Below are 17,826 nucleotides of genomic sequence, written 5' to 3'. Positions count from 1 at the left end.
GAAAGGAACACTTCTGCAGCTGTAATCAAAGGTATGCACATTGAGGTTGAGCATTCCACAGATAGACATGGTTCGACATGTGGTATCCATAGTGTACCTGTTTCTATTACAGCCTTGTAAGTGATTCAAACCTGAAAGTATTCACAATTGCTACATCTGTGACTGGAACCAATTATCCCTTTGATTTCCCATGAGGACAAACCGATATGTAGGCAGTTTTTCTTTGCTTAGACATGGAAGCAGTTTTACACTGGCCCTTGTGAAGCCACAGTTTACAAAAAGCACCATTCCAAACATATATAACTTGTGTAAAAATTTTACATCTGCATATTGTCTACCTCAAGGTGAAAACATTTAACTCCATAAAAATATTCACTGGCTCTATCCCCTAACATTAAACATAAAAAACCACATGAGAAATATAGAAATTCAAATAAAAGTAACTGGTTTTTATCAAATTAAAAAACTGTCATAAATTATAAAGAAGAAAACGACTTGTGGGGCAGCATGGAGGAGAAATGATCTACTGTGTAAATTTTAGAATAAGGCTGATGAAAGTTGAAAGACTGGTTAATTTTCTCCTCCTTCTCTTGCTTCAGCTTCATCTCCTTGGGTATCTGATGTCTGCAATGTCAAGCCATTTCTCAGTAGTTTCAAAACTACTGTGCTGTCTTTGTGTAGCTCTGTGCTAAATGTGTCAAATTCAGCAATGGCTTTATCAAAAGCTGTCCTTGTAAGAGAGCAGGCTTTATCTGGGGAGTTTAGAATCTCATAATGGAATACAGAAAAATTAAAGGCCAGACCCAATCTGGTAGGATATGTTGGTTGCATTTCCTTTTTGCTGATTTCAAAAGCTTCTCTGTATGCTTGTTGTGACTGATCCACAATCTCTTTCTTGTCATCACCAGCAGAAACCTCAGCTACAAAACAATAGTAGTGTCCTTTTATTTTCAAATAGAAGACTTTGCTCTCTGTGAAGCATTGGGGATCAAGTACATTTCCAAAAGAGATAGTGCTTTATTGCAGATATGTCTTAGCTCAGTCTCAATTTTGTCTCTGTACTTTTGAGCTAATTGCCGTTTTTTTTTCAGCACCTTCCCTCATTTGTTTAATACTTAAAAGACCCTCCAAGATGACCTATGGGCTCCTTCAACAATTTTATAAGTAATTGAAAGAAGATTCCTCTCCTCCTTGGATAATTCAGCTCCTTGCTCAGTGATAGATTTCATGCAGGCTGCCATGTCATCATATTTCTCAGCTTGCTCCACTAGTTTGGCCTTCTGAACCAACTCATATTTATCTATGACTGGATGTTCTGTGTCTGGAGTGGGTGGTGGCAGATGAACTGGGGCTTAGCAGTCTCTGGGTAGCAGTGGAGGCAGGAGCGAGGCTGAGATTCTACAATTAATTGTCATTTTTTTTGTTATGTATGTACATATTTATTTTTAAACATTTAAAAAATTTCCATAGCTTTTGAGGTACAAGTGGTTTTTGGTTACATGAATGAATTGTGTAATGGTGAAGTCTAATATTTAAGTGCATCATCACTAGAGCAGTGTACATTGTACTCAATATGTAGTTTATTCCTCATCCACCTCTAAACCTCTACTTTCTTAGTCTTCAAAGTACATTATACCACTCTTTATGCATTTACATACACATAGGTTAGCTCCCACTTATAAGTGAGAACATACAGTATTTTTTATCCATTCTTGAGTTACCTAACTTAAAATAATGGCCTCCACTTCCATCCAAATTCCTGAAAAAGACATATTTTATTGTTTTTTTTATGGTTGGGTAGTATTCCATATTGTATATATACCACATTTTCTTTATACACTCATTGGTCAATGGGCACTTAAGCTGGTTCCATATCTCTGCGATTGTGAATTGTGCTACAATAAACATGCATGCAGTTGTCTTTTTGGTATAATGGCATGTTTTTTTTTCCTTTGAGTAGATATCCAGTAGTGGTATTCCTGGATTGAACAGTAGATCTACTTTTAGTTCTTGAAGGAATCTCCACACTATCTCTCATAGAGGTTGTACTAGTTTACATTCCCACCAGCAGTGTATAAGTGTTCCCTTCCCACCACATTCACACCAACATGTATTGTTTTTAAACTTTTTAATAATGGTCATTCTTGCAGGGGTAAGGTGGTATCTCACTGTGGTTTTAATTTGCATTTCCCTGACGATTAGTGATGTTGAGCATTCTTTCATATGTTCATTGGCCATTCTTATAACTTATTTTGAGAAATGCCTATTGATGTCATTTGCCTATTTTTTAATGGGATTCTTTTCTTGCTGATTTGTTTGTGTTCCTTGTAGATTTTGAATATTAATCCTTTGTCAGATGTATGCTTCGCAAACATTTTCTCCCACTCTGTGGGTTTTCTGTCTACTCTGCTGATTATTTCTTTTTCTGTGCAGAAGATTTTTAGTTGAATTAGGTCCTATTTATTTATTTATTTATTTATTTTTGCACTTGCTTTTGGGGTCTTAGTCATAAACTCCTTGCCTAGGCCAATGTCCAGAACAGTTTTTCCTAGATTTTCTTCTAGAAATTTTATTGTTTCATGTCTTAGATTTTAATCTTTGATTCAGTTTGAGTTGATTTTTTTAATAAGATGGGAGATAGGGATCCAGATTCATTCTTCTACATGTGAAAATCCAGTTTTCTCAGCACCATTTATTAAGTAAGATGTCCTTTCCCCAATTTATGCTTTTGTATGCTTAGTCAAAGATCATGCTTGTAAGTATTTGGCTTTATTTCTGGGTTATATATTCTGTTCCATTAGTCTATGTATTGACTTTTATACCAGTACCATGTTGTTTTGGTAACTATAGCTTTGCAGTGTAATTTGAAGTCAGGTAATGTGATGCCTCCAAATTAGTTATTTTTGCTTAGGATTGCTTTTGCCATTTAGGCTCTTATTTGGTTCCATGTGAATTTTAGGATTGCTTTTTTTCTAATTCTGTGAGGAAAAAATGTTTGTATTTTGATAGAAATTACATTGAATCTGCAGTTTGCTTTGGGCTGTATGGTCATTTTCATAATATTCATTCTTTTAATCCATGAATATGAGATGTGTTTCTATTTGTGTCATCTATGATTTCTTTCAGCAGTGTCTTACAGTTCTTACAGAGATATTTTACCTCCTTGGTTAAGTATATTCCTATTTTTTTTTTGCAACTATTGTAAAAGGGACTGAGTTCTTGATTTGATTCTTAACTTTGTTGGTGGTGGTGGTGTATAGTGGTGCTAATGATTTGTATATTGATTTTGTAACCTGAGACTTTACTGAACTCATTAATTGAATCTAGGAGTTTTTTGGAGGAGTTTTTAGGGTTTTCTAGTCATACAATCACATCATTGGCCAACAGAGATGGATTGACTTCCTCTTTTCCAATTTGGATTCTCTTTCTTCCTTCCTTTCTTCCTTTCTTCCTTCCTTCCTTCTTTCCTTCCTTCCTTCCTTCCTTTCTTTCTTTCTTTCTCTCTCTCTCTTTCTTTCCCTTTCTTTTCTTTCCTTTTCTTTTCTTTTCTTTCTTTGTTTCTCTTGCCTGATTGCTCTGGCCAGGACTTTCAGTCCCATGTTGAATAGAAGAGCTGGGTGTGGGCATCTTTGTCTTGTTCCATTTCTCAGGGAGAATGCTTTCAACTTTTCCCTATATGATGTTGCCTGTGGGTTTTTCATATATGCCTTTATTATTTTGAGTTATGTCCCTTCTATGTCTAGTTGGTTGAATGTGTTTTTCATAAAAGAATGCTGGATATTATCAAATGCTTTTTCTGCATCCATTGAGATAATCATATAGTTTTTGTTTATAATTCCATTTATGTAATTTATCATATTTATTGACTTGCATATGTTAAACCATCCCTGCATGCCTGGGATGAAATCCACTTGATTGTGGTGTATCGTGTATTATCTTTTTGATGTGCTATTGGATTCAGTTTGCTAGTGTTTTGTTGAGGATTTTTGCATCTATGGTCATCAGGGATATTGAGCTGTAGTTTCCTTTTTTTGTTATTTTTTTCCTAGTTTTGGTATCAGAGTGATATTGCTTTATAGACTGAATTATGAATTATTTCCTCTTTCTTAATCTTTTGAAATAGTTTTAGAAGAATTCTTCTAAATTCTTCTTTGAATGTCTGGTGGAATTCAGCTGTGGATCTATCTGGCCCTGGAATTTTTTTGTTGGCAATTTTTTTATTACTGATTTAATTGCACTGATTGTTATTGGTATATTCAAGTTTTCTTTTTCTTCCTGCTTTAATCTAGGAGGGTTGTATATTCCCAAGAATTTATTCATTTCCTCTACATTTTCTTCTTTGTGTGCATACAGTGTTCATGGAAGTCTTGAATGATCTTTCATATTCTGTGGTGTTGATTTTAATATCTTCATTTTCATTTGTAATTGAGTTTATTTGAATCTTTTCTCTTCTTGGTTAATCTAACTAAAGGACTATCAATTTTGTTTATCTTTTCAAAGAGGCAATTTTTTGTTTCATAGATGTTTTGTATTTTTGTTTCTATTTCATTTAGTTGTACTCTGATCTTTGTTATTTCTTTTGTTCTGCTAGTTTTATGTTTGGTTTCTTTTTGTTTTTCTAGTTCCCTGAGGTGTGACATTAGGTTGTCAATTTGTGATCTTTCAGACTTTTTGATATAGCTATTTAGTGCTATAAACGTTCATCTTAACACTGCTTTTGTTGTATCTCAGAGGTTTTGATAACTTGCATCACTATTATCACTCATTTTAAAGAATTTTCAAATTTTCATCTTGATTTTATTGTTAACCCCCAAACCATTCAGGAGCAGATTGTTTAATTTCCATATATTTGTATAATTTTGAGTGCTCCTTTTAGAGTTTATTTTTAGTTTTATTCCACTGTGGTCTGAGAAGACACTTTACATAATTTTGATTTTTGAAATTTGTGAAGGCTTGTTTTGTAGCCTATCATACGGTCTATCTTGAAGACTGTTCCATGTGCTAATGAGAAGAATGTATATTCTGCAGTTCATGAGTTCAATGTTCCGTAAATATCTGTGAGGACTATTTGTTCCACAGTGCAGCTTAAGTTCACTGTTTCCTTGCTGACAGTCTTCCTTGATGATCTGTCTAGTGCTGTCAGTGATACGTTAAAGTCCCCCACTATTATTGTGTTGCTGCCTGTCTCATTTCTTAGGTCTAGTAGTAATTGTTTTATGAATCTGGGAGCCACAAAATTAGATATGTATATATTTAGATTGTAATATCTTCTTGTTGGATTGATCCTTTTATCCTTATTAAATGACCTTATTTGTCTTGTTTTATTGTTGTTGCTTTAAAGTCTACTTTATCTGATATAAGAAAAACTACTGCTGCTTGCTTTCTGTTCCATTTATGTGGAATATCTTTTTCCACCCCTTTATCTAACACTAACTTTTAACCTTGATTTTATATGAATCCCTAGGTGTTAAGTGAGTCTTTTGAAGACAACAGATATTTGGTTTGTGTTTTCTTTAATCCATTCTGTCAATCTGCATCTTTTAAGTGAAGGATTTAGGCCATTTGCGTTCAACATTAATATTGAGATATGAGGTATTGTTCCAGTTGTTATGTTGATTTTTATCTTTACATGTTGTTTTTTCATTTTGTTATAGTTTTATAGAACCTAAGAGTTTTATGATTTTAAGAGGTTGTATTCTGGTGCATATTAACCTTTTGTTTCAAGATTTAGCACTCCTTTTATCATTTCTTATAGGGCTGGTCTGGTACTGACAATTTGTCTCAGCATTTGTTTGTCTGAAAAATGCTTTATTTCTTCTTCATTTATAAAACTTAATTTACTGGATACAAAAATCTTGACTGACAATTGTTGTGTTTAAAGAGGTTAAATATAGTACCCAAATCTCTTCTGACTTGTAACATTTCTGCTGAGAAGCCTACTGTTAGTCTGATAGGATTTCCTTTATAGGTTTCCTGATGTTTTTGTCTCACTGCTCTTAGAATTCTTTTCTACACTTTGATTTTAGATAGCCTGATGACTACATGAGTTGGTGATGTTCTTTTTGCAAGGAATCTCTGAGATTTTCTTTAAACTTCTTATATTTGGATAGCTAAACCTCTAGAAAGGCTAGGAAAGTTTTCCTCAATTATTCCATCAAATGAGTCTTCCAAATTTTTGCTTTCTCTTCTCCCTCAGTAACACGAATTATTCTTAAGTTTGGCCATTTTACATAATCCTATATTTCTAGGATACTTTGTTCATTTCTTTTGATTCTTTCTTCTTTATTTTTGTCTGATTAAGTCAATTCAAAAGTCTTGTCTTTGAGCTCTGAAATTCTTTCTTTTACTAAGTCTAGTCTAGTGTTGAAACATTCCACTTCATTTTGTAATTCCCTAAATGTGTTTTTCATTTCCAAAAGTTCTGATTGGTTTTTCTTTAAAATATCTATCTTTTTAGATTATATTTACTCATATCCTGAATTCCTAAAAAGTATCTTTATGTTATTTTTCACCTTTCTCGTGTATATTTTTGAATAGCTTAATAATCAACATTTGGAATTACTTATCTTGTATTTAAAGGATTTTATTTTGGTTTGAATCCATTGATGGTGAGATAGTGTGATCTTTTGCAAGTATTCTAGAACACTGTTTTGTAATATGGCCAGAATTATTTTTCTGTTTCTCATTTGGGTAGACTATTTCTTCTAATTAGTCTTGAATTTATTTTTGATTTGACCATGTGGCTTTTTAAAATTTCTTTTTCCCCCTTAATGATGTGATTTTAATGTTTATAGTTTATTGCAGCCTTGTTTGGCTCTTTTTGCTTTCAGAGGTGAAGGCTCTGCATGAGTTCCTTGGTTATAGAGAGTCCATGTACCATGGCTTTCTTAAATCCTGTTTGTAGTAGCAATGTGCTCAGTGTGCAAGCAAATTTACTGTCTCCTATGAATTTGAAATGAAAGAGGTCTTTTGAAGCTTATCTTGTTCCCTCAGAGCGTGCACTTTTTAAAAAATTTATTTTTTATTTTATTTTGTTTATTTTGTTTCCAGGTTGAATAGTTCAGGCTCCAGAGGAATGAGAGTGGTATCCCTGGTTAGAAACCAGTGGTGGCTAAAGCAGGTGGGTAAATGCAATACTCAGTGGTGAGCAGAGGTCCCAACCTGACAGACAGAGGTGGCTGGGGGAGCTCCCAGTTAATCACACTGAGGTCCTTTCATAGGGAAGTGAGGGAACCACCTCAGCTCTCCTGACAGGCCAGCAGGAAAACAATCTGCCTCCCAGTTACACTCCTGTCACAGTATTCCAGCTATTCAGATCAGACAGGCACCTCTTTTCATGGGCAAGAATGCTGTTGTTCAATGTAAAGAGGGATTGTGGTTCTACTCCTAGAGCATGTCTGAACATGGAGGGACATTCCTCCTTTGGGGATTTCATCACCCTGAAGTGTTCCAGAAAGGTTGTCTACAGGTTCACCCATGCCGAGCTCCCACGCGAGAAGCCCCAGCTTCTCCAGTACCCTTCACAAACACCAGTGCTGTCAGACTGTTGAGGTAGAGCCACATAACTTTTCAGACTGAGCCCAGCACTGCATCTGTACTTCTGCTGAAAGAAACTTCCCACATGCAGAAAGTCCCAACTTTGACATATGTGGCTGGGGGAGCTCTCAGTGAAACACACTGAGGTCTTCTCAGGGTGAAAGGAGGGAGCCACCTCAACACCTCTGCCAAGCCAGCAGGAAAGTGGTCCACTTCCTAGTCACACTCTTGACCCAGTGTCCAGGCTATTCAAATCAGACAGGCACATCTTTTCATCTGCAATGAGGTTGATGTTTCAAATAGGGAGGTATTGTGACTCTACTTTTTATGCAAGCCTGAACCTGAAAGGCACTCCTCCTGTGGGAATGCAGTCACTCTGAAGTGCTCCAGAAAGGCTGTCTATAGGTGTACCCCTGCTGAGCTTGCATGTGAGAAGCCCCAGCTGTGTCTGCAGTAGTGGACAAGGGGAACAAATGTTCCCTTCTCCAAAAATCTTCATGAGCAGCAGGGCTGCCTGAATGTTGGGGTAGAGCTACAGATTTTCCCTACTGAGCCCAGCACTGCACCTGTAATTCTGCTGAAAGACACTTCCCACAAGCAGAAAGTTATGGGACTCAGGCCCTGCCATCTAAATTCTTTTGTCTCACAGGCATGTGGTGCACTCTCCCTTCCCCTAGGAGTAGGAGTCCCTGAGAGCCAGACTCCTGTAAATGCTGCTGTTCCCCTGGTTCTAGCTGCCCAGTGGAGCTGCCATACTCCAGGCTGGTGTTGGAAAATGTTGGCAAGGGATTCAGTGATGTGACTTTTCCTCAAGTCTCTCAGCAGCAGGTACCAGCACCAGCTCCGATGGGTGTAGCGGGAGAGTGATGTGAAATTATCTGGTTATAAATAGCTTTAGTGTATTGGGTTTATCAAATGCTGGTTGTAGTAGTAATAAACTCATGTGGACATACTCCTGATTAACCATGGTGCTGCAGGCAATGGTGATAGCTGAGGCTATGCTATCAGGTTTTCTCCTTCCTGGGTGCTGTAGTATTCTACCTGGAGATTCTGTAATGGACTGTGTCAATTGGCCCCCAGCCAGGAGATGGCTTCTGCAAAAGAGTGCCAGCCACAGTGGTAGCAGTGAGACTTGTGCTTGCCCTATGTTACCATGAGGAGGTACTCTGGTGACTCAGGCAATGGGTGGTGCCCTAGAAGTCCCAAAAGTTTCTGTCCTTTGTGTTAAACTACCAGGTCAGGTAGAGGAGCAAAGCCAAGTGGAAGCTGGGTCAGACAAATTTGTGCTCTGGCTCTCCATGTGCAGGGCAAGCAATGGCCCCAGTGAATATTGGTTGACAGTTCTCTGGAAATTTGGGTAATGTTCCAGGGAGGAGCAAAATGGTCTTTGTTGCACAGAAGAGTTCGTACATGGGGTGGTGAGTAGCAGGTGGCGGTAAGCCCCACTCAGCTCCCAGACACTTGGCAACTCAGGTCTCACACCTACAGTATTCCACTAGCAGCAGCTAGTTAATTTCCAGGAAGTCTGCACTCAGAATCCAAAACTGCCCCAGGCCATAAGCCTTTCCACAGAGCAACCACAGCTTTCAGACCACACCCCTCCTGGTCTGCCCATCTAGCCAGGGCATCCAGCTCCTGCACTTGCAGCTGCAGCCCACTTCCCATTTGCCTCCCAGTTCTGGCCAAAGGAGTTCATCCCCACTCAAAATTATGTCATGAATCTCAGTTGAGGGTTTCCCTCAACCTGTGACCACCACTTGAGTTAGCTGGCAGAATTCTGCAGCGTCCCCTGTGAGGTAGAATCAGAAATGGCCCCCTTCATCACACTAGAGACTGGGAATGGAAGCAAGGCTCTTCTCACTGCTCCTACTTTTATTTTCCCCACTGTTCCCTAAATCAGTTCCAGTGCTGAGTAGGGTTCAAATCTTCCCCAGTGGCCTGGATTGGCAGGTTTTCTGATGGGAATGTGTATCATACAGGCAGTTTATCCCTCTCTCACACTCTGGGAACCTAAGGTTTTCTGCCTGGCTTATTGTGTAAGCTGCAGCCTGTTGCTTCTTTCAAAAGGTTTGTAGCTTCTTTCAGCTTTCCTGTAGAGTTCCTGCAATGCTTCTTGGAAAAAAGTTCACAGAGTGAATCTCTATATACTATTTTGCCTTTCCAAGTTGGGGAGGCATGCTAATAATGCCTCCAATCTGCTGTCTTGAAAAAAAAATAAAACTTCTGCACTAATTTTTGTATACTAATTGTGGTTCAAGAATCATACTAACTTGACATTAATTTTCATAATCTGCTCAGAGATTATTTTGGACTTTACATGTACACAATTTTGTCACTTGAATAATGGCAGATTTTTGTTTTCTTTTACAATCATTGTACCTTTTATGACTTTTTATTGCTTATTGCACTGCTTAAGACCTTCATTGCACTAATGAATTAATGTGGTGAGAGTGGACAACCTTCTTGTGTTTTGAAACTGTATATCAATTCATTTAATATTTTCACATGGAGTTTCTGTTATCTACAAAGGTTTCAAATATATTCTGCTCTTAATGGAGTTCCCTTTTGCCACAATGTTTTCAAAATTTAAAAAAAATTATGCATATGTATTGAGTTATACCAAATACATTTTCTCATCTTTATTTCCTTATTATGTGAATTATATTGATTATTGAATTTTTAAAGCAATCATATTTCTGGACTAAATTTCACAGGGATATGAAATACAGTAATTTTTATATATCTCTGTATACTACCAGCCTTTATTTTGTTTAGAATTTTGTATCTATATTCATGATCTACATTAGTTTTAAATGATCTTCTCACAGTGTAACAGTCCTATTTTCAGATCAAAGTTATGCTGGTTTTATAAAACAATTTAGGAACTATATGATGTATATTATCTGGAAAATTTTGTATAACATTGGTAATATTTATTATTTAAGTATTTGAAAAACTTTGCCAGCTAAGCCATCTTGATTTGAAATTATCTTTATAGGATAATGTATAACAAGGAATTCAGTTTATTCAAAGACTATTCAGATTAGTATTTTTTTTTTTGCTATTTTTTTCAACAAATTTATCCACTTAATCTTAGATATTGGATTTGTTTGCATACAGCTGTTTATAGTATTCTATTATATTTTTAAATGTAGAATCACTAAGGGTGATCACTTTTTTATTCATAGTTTTGATAATTTGCATTTTATTTAAATTTTGCTTTATCAATTGTTTTAAATAAAATATTTGCTTATTTCCTCTATTATATGTTTGTTTCTATTTTATTTATTTTTACCTTTTTTAACTTATATGTTCAAGGATACAAGTGCAGGTTTGTTACATAGGTAAACTTGTGTCATGGGAGTTTGTTATACAGATTATTTCATCACCCAGGTATTAAGCCTAGTACACAGTAGTTATTTTTCCTGATCTTCTTCCTCCTCCCACCCCCCACCCTCTGAAAGCCTCCAGTGTGTGTTGTTCTACTCTATGTGTCCATATGTTCTCATCATTTAGCTCCCACTTATAAGTGAGAACATGCAGTATTTGGTTTTCTATTCCTGCATTAATTTGCTAAGGATAATGGCCTCAAGCTCTATCCATGTTGCTGCAATGGACATTAAATTGTTTTTTATGGCTGCATAGTATTCCAAGGTGTATATGAACCACATTTTCTTTATCCAGTCTATCACCAATGGGCATTTAGGTTGATTCCATCTCTTTGCTATTGAGAATAGTGCTGCAATCCGTATGTGTGCCTGAGATTCCTTGGGAAAAATAGAGGTGTCACAGACCCCATTTTGGGAAAAGCCTGTTTTCCTCATGAAACTCAAGGAATTTAAAGCAGATACATTTCTTTCAAACTCTAAGGCTAAATATACTTTTAGGGATAGCAAATGGCAATTATGGGTGAATACTCAACTCTTTGCACATTTGGATTAGAGAAGCATGCACTTTGCCGCCTAGAAAATATGGAAATGTCCCCACCGTCTGCTGAGAGATGACTCCCATGGGAGGATATGGTGATCACAAAGTGGGCTAATTGGCTTTGGGTTACTTTGCAATAAAATACACAGTAAAATTATTGCACTGTCGTGTTCCATAGAGTTTCTCTTTTGGGAATACAGGATCCAGTATGAAAATGGGACACTGATTGGGAATCTGTTTTGCCTTCCAGTTGTGCCTGCTTATTAGGCTCTAGAAAGTGCAAGTCTTCCTGGCCTTCTTCCTTGAAGAGCTACATCTTGAAGCCAGTAATCCAATTAATAAATTAACACTCCCCTCCGGTCCCCGTGTCAGGTCACCCCCCAGCCTGTGCCGTCCCCCTGGCTCCCGTTGTGGGTTACTTCCCAGCTGTTTCAGGCAGCGCCTCAGCCTGTTCGATTCTCCCAGCTGCTGCTGTGGATCCCTCCTTTGCTTGTGATACTTCTGCTCATATTTCGCCCTCCTCCCCTTATAATCCCGACTCTGCAGAATTACCGTCATGTGAGCCTGCCCCCTCCCAATCTATCTTTAAAGGGGCTTCAATGTGAAACAGAGCAATGTAAAAAAAGATATTCAAAACTTTGTATTTCCCTCTACACCCAAAGAGACAGATCCAACTTTCTTTCCTTTAAGAGAGGTACCACGAGGCAGAGGGGCTACTGGCTTTGTAAACGCTCCCTTAACTAGTTCAGAGGTCCGGAATTTAAAAAAGGAGCTTAAGCCATTACTGGATGACCCTTATGGAGTAGCAGATCAAATTGATCAATTTTTAGGGCCTGAGATACCCACTTGGGCTGAGTTGATGTCCATCAGAGGCATCCTCTTTTCAGGGGAAGAACGAAGTATGATTCGGAGGGCTGCTGTGGCAGTTTGGAAACGTGAGCACCCTCCGGGTCAAAATGTTCCTCCTGTGGACCATAAATTTCCCACCCATGACCCTCAGTGGGACAATAACAATGCAAATCACTGGGAAAACATGCAGGATCTAAGGGAGGTAATAACAAAAGGAATTCGAGTATCAGTACCCCGAACTTGAAATCTTTCTAAAGCATTTGATATTCAACAGGAAAAAGATGAGGGACATGCTGGATTCTTAGATTGAGGGAGCAAATGAGACAATATGCAGGCCTTGATCTGGAAAATCCCTTTGGACAGGGAATGTTAAAACTTCATTTTGTTACTAAAAGTTGGCCAGACATTTCAAGAAAATTAAAAAAATAGAAAATTGGGAGGACCGTCCCCTGAGTGAACTGCTTAGGGAGGCTCAAAAGGTATATGTCAGAAGAGATGAGGAAAAACAAAAACAAAAGACAAAACTTATGTTACCTACCTTCCAGCAGATGGCTCCAAATCCATATATCTCTAAGCAGGGCTTCCAAGGGGCCAGAGATTATAAGGGGCCTAGATCGGTCTTAAGAGGGCCCAAGCCTCCATCTGGAGGGCTGAGGTCTTCAACTAATAAGCCCCCTAAGGGGTATAGGGGGGCAAGGGCAGAGAATGCTACGACTGAGAAGGGAGAAGGACAAGATATATGTTACCAATGTGGAAAAACAGGCCACTTCAAGAGGGAGTGTCCTGCACTAGAGAGAGAGAGAGAAACTTTCACACTCATGACTTTTGAGGAACAATAGGGGAGTCAGGGGGCTCCACCTCTTTTATTTTGAGTCCCACCAGGAGCCCTTGATAAATTTGGATGTGGGGTCTAAACGTGAATTTATCACCTTTCTAGTCGATTCAGGGGCTTCACGCTCCTCTGTTTGTTTCCCTCCACCTGGTCTCACCTGCTCTTCAGAAGAACTTTTCGTCTCTGGGGTAGAAGGAGAAGGATTTAAGGCAAAAATTTTAGAAACCACAGAAGTCAGATATCAAGATCGATTTACCCATATTCAATTTTTATTAATTCCTGAAGCAGGAACTAATTTATTAGGAAGGGACCTAGTGTTAAGTCTAGGCATAGGCCTTCAAGTGGGCCCTAAAGGATTCCTCACTTCACTACATTTACTCGCTGCTGTGGATGAGAAATATATTCATCCCAATATCTGGTCAAAGGAAGGAAATAGAGGGAAACTCCAAATCCCTCCAATACATATCAAACTAAAAACCCCTGGGGAAATAGTAAGGAGAAAGCAATACCCCATTTCTTTAGCGGGCAGAGTAGGGCTAAAGCCTGTAATTGAAGGTCTCATTAAAGATGGGCTTCTTGAACCCTGTATGTCTCCTTACAATACCCCAATCCTGCCTGTCAAGAAATCAGATGGGTCATATCGATTGATGCAAGACCTTAGAGCTATTAATCAAACAGTCCAGACCACTCACCCCAGTGTTCCTAACTCTTACACCATTCTTAGCAAAATTCCATATGATCATCAATGGTTTATAGTGATAGATCTGAAGGATGCCTTCTAGGCATGCCCCTTGGCTGAGGATAGCCGAGATATATTTGCTTTTGAGTCGGAAGACCCCTATTTGGGGCAGAGACAACAATATCGATGGACAGTCTTGCCCCAGGGGTTCACAGACTCCCCCAACCTCTTTGGTCAGATCCTAGAACAAGTACTAGAGAAAGTTACAGTCCCTAAACAAATACTTCTGCTTCAGTGCATGGATGATCTTCTTATATCTGGTAAAGACATAAAAGAAGTAGGTGACTTCTCTACACACATTCTCAATCACTTGCAATGTGAGGGTTTGCGGGTCTCAAAAGGGAAACTTCAGTATGTAGAACCTGAAGTTAAATACTTAGGCCACCCAATCAGTGCAGGTAAATGAAAAATAGGGCCTGAAAGAGTGGAGGGAATTGTTTCCCTACCCCTGCCCCAAACTAAACAAAAACTCAGGAAATTTTTAGGACTAATTGGATATTGTTGTTTATGGATTGACTCATATGCATTAAAAAGTAAACTTCTATGTAGGAAACTTGCCCAGTGGAAGCCTGATAATCTGTTGTGGACTTCCCAGGAAATCCAGCAGATCGAGGAATTAAAAGAGATGCTCATGACCACCTCTGTTCTAGTTCTACCTTCCCTAGAAAAGCCATTTCACCTTTTCATTAATGTAAACAACAGGGTAGCCCTAGGAGTGCTCACCCAAGAACATGGAGGCCACCAACAGCCCGTGGCCTTCTTGTCAAAGGTCTTAGACCCAGTCACTTGTGGGTGGCCCCAGTGTATCCAATCCATTGCAGCTACAGCACTATTAGTTGAAGAAAGTAGAAAGTTAACCTTTGGAGGAAAGTTAACAGTAAGCACGCCCCACCAAGTTAGAACTATATTAAATCAGAAAGCAGGGAGATGGATCACTGACTCAAGAATTTTAAAATATGAGGGTATCTTACTGGAAAAATGTGATTTAATATTAACTACTGATAATTCACTTAATCCAGCAGGCATTTTAACAGGGGATCCAAACTTAAAACGGGATCATGTATGTTTAGATTTGACTGACTACCATATAAAAGTTCGATCAGACTTAGGAGAAACTCCCTTCAAGACAGGGTAGCACTTATTCATAGATTAGTCCTCCAGGGTGATTGAAGGGAAGACATAATGGGTATTCAGTGATTGACTGAGAGACCCTTGAAGAAGTAGAATCAGGAAGGCTGCCTAATGATTGGTCTGCCCAAACGTGTGAAATGTTTGCACTCAGCCAAGCTTTAGGACATTTACAAAACCAAGAAGGAACTATCTATACTGACTCTAAGTATACCTTTGGGATGGCACACATATTTGGGAAAATTTGTATGGACAAGGGTCTTATCAAAAGTAGAGGCCAAGTTTTAGTTCATAGAGAGCTGATTACTAGTGTCCTCAACAATCTCCAATTGCGGGAAGAGATAGCTATTGTGCATGTCCCAGGGCACCACAGGGACTTGTCTCTCACAAGTTGGGGAAATAATCTTGCAGATCAGATAGCAAAACAAGTTTCCGTTTCTTCCGAAATGCCTGTTTTTCATTTAACTTCATGCCTTCCTTCTCCTACTGCAACCCCCATTTTCTCTTCCATTGAAAAAGAGAGGTTAACAAAAATAGAAGCTAAAGAAAATGTGGAAGGGAAATGAATATTGACAGATCGGGGGAAATGTTATCCAAACTTCTCATGAGGGAGGTCTCCAGGGGACCCACTGGGGACCCCAAGCAATGTGCAATGCAGTTCTCCGGGTTTATGGGTGTATAGGAATTTACACCCTGGCCAAACAAGTTATAGATAGTAGTTTAATGTGTAAAAATACTAATAAACAGGTTCTAAGGAAATCGCCCCTTGGAGGAAGAATTCCAGGGTTGAGACCATTTCAAAGTGTTCAGATCGATTACACTGAAATGCCCCAATTGGTCATTTAAAATACCTATTAGTAATAATAGACCACTTTACCCACTGGGTAGAGGCAATCCCATTCTCAAGTGCAACCGCTGGTAATGTAGTTAAAGCATAAATTGAAAATATCATATCCAGATTTGGACTAACAGAAAATATTGACTCAGATAATGGAACCCACTTCACTGCGCATGTCACTAAGAAGTTAGCCCAAGTACTAGATATAAATTGGGAATACCACACCCCTTGGCATCCATCCTCCTCAGGAAGAGTAGAGTGGATGAACCAGACTCTAAAAAACCACTTAACTAAGTTAGCTTTAGAAACTCGATTGCCATGGACTAAATGTCTTCCTATTGCTTTGTTAAGAATCCGGACTGCTCCTCAGAGAGATATTGGTCTCTCCCCTTATGAAATGCTCTATGGATTGCCCTACTTATACTCCACTCCTGACATCCCTACGTTTGAAACAAAAGATCAGTTCCTCAAAAATTATATACTTTGTCTATCCCCTACCTTCTCTTCACTTAAGACTAAAGGCCTCTGAGCACAGGCACCACCCTTGCAGTTCCCAGCACATAAGCATCAGCCCAGAGACCACGTTCTCATCAAAGGTCGGAAGGAAGGGAAGCTTGGAACCAGCCTGGGAAGGACCCTACCTAGTGCTCCTAACTACTGAGACTGCAATCCAGACAGCGGAAAGAGGATGGGCTCATCACACCTGAGTCAAGAAGGTGCCACCGCCTCCAGAATCATGGACTGTCGCTCCAGGGCCCACCCCCACCAAAGTAACTCTAAAAAGAGCCTAATAGTCACTTGTTTGTATCTTTTTTCTTTTCAACAGAAGGTCATCTTGTCATCAATGTAACTCAGGCTAGTCATCCTTTAACCCTTCAGTTTGATGTCTGTTCAGCCACCCCGTGTGGAGATGAGCAAGCTCAAAAGAAGCTATCCCATGTTGATAAGTATCTATGTCCATACCATGAAGAATCCAGCAGGTATAAGTATGGAGCCTTAAAAAGTCCCTGTGGTGACTGGGCAGATGTTCGGTGGACTACTAAGTACAAAGGGTGGACAGCCAAACCCCCGGCTTCAAATACGTTATGGGGACTAAAACAAAAACTCCAACTAGTCCATGGTCCCACCCCACCAAATTGTAAGCCATTACACTGTAACCTCTTGTTGCTGATTATAAATAATCCCCGGAAAATGGCCCAAGAGCCCTCTATATTCCAATGGTATGGGTTAGGAGCAGATGTTGAAGGACAGGACCCTATAGGAATCTTCTCCCTGAGGTTAGTTAAAACACTGGTTAACAATAATAGAGGAGTTCAGACCCAAAGTCTGAGAGACACGTGGAACCCAATGCTCTCCCCAAGTATAGTGAGTCCAACATCCTCCTCCCATCTCCAAAATGACCCAACCAAGGTAACAGTTGTGGAGGTAGAAAACTTAAGGCAAGCTATAGCTCTAGAGACAGGATATCAAGATGCAAATGCCTGGTTGGAATGGATTAAATATTCCATCTGCACTTTAAACAAAAGTAATATAATGCTTGTGTGCATGGTAGACCAGAGGCCCAGATTGTCCCCTTTCCACCTGGATGATCTTCCAGCCGACCGGGCATGAGCTTTATGGTAGCTCTCTTCCAAGACCCCTCAGCCTGGGGTAACAAATCATGCCAAGCTCTTTTTCTGCTGTTCCCTGAAGTTAAACACCCTGCGGGTCAGCCCCTGAGGGCCATTCAGCGTCCATCTCCCAATGCCAATTTTATTTCGTGTCTCTCATGACAGGGAGAGAATTTGGCATTCCTGGGAGCCTTAATGGGATGCAGTGAGCTTAAGCCCTTCCAAGAGCTTACCCATCAGTCTGCCCTTAGCCATCCTCAAGCAGATATGTGGTGGTATTGTGGTGGACCAATACTGGCCACTCTGCCAAGTAACTGGAGCGGAATTTGTGCTTTAATTCAATTGGCCATCCCTTGCACCCTGGCAT

The 17,826-nt window shown here is 39.2% G+C and overlaps 1 pseudogene; it reads right to left on the bottom strand.

Annotated features, from left to right (window-relative positions):
- Positions 1-570: 570 nt before the first annotated feature.
- Positions 571-12,021, bottom strand: LOC101126915 (14-3-3 protein zeta/delta-like; annotated as a pseudogene).
- Positions 12,022-17,826: the final 5,805 nt, after the last annotated feature.

The sequence above is a fragment of the Gorilla gorilla genome, chromosome X (assembly GCF_029281585.2).
Source record: "Gorilla gorilla gorilla isolate KB3781 chromosome X, NHGRI_mGorGor1-v2.1_pri, whole genome shotgun sequence".
Classification (NCBI taxonomy): domain Eukaryota; kingdom Metazoa; phylum Chordata; class Mammalia; order Primates; family Hominidae; genus Gorilla; species Gorilla gorilla.
Note: the sequence above shows the minus strand (reverse complement) of the source record. Positions and strands in the feature narration are given on the sequence as shown.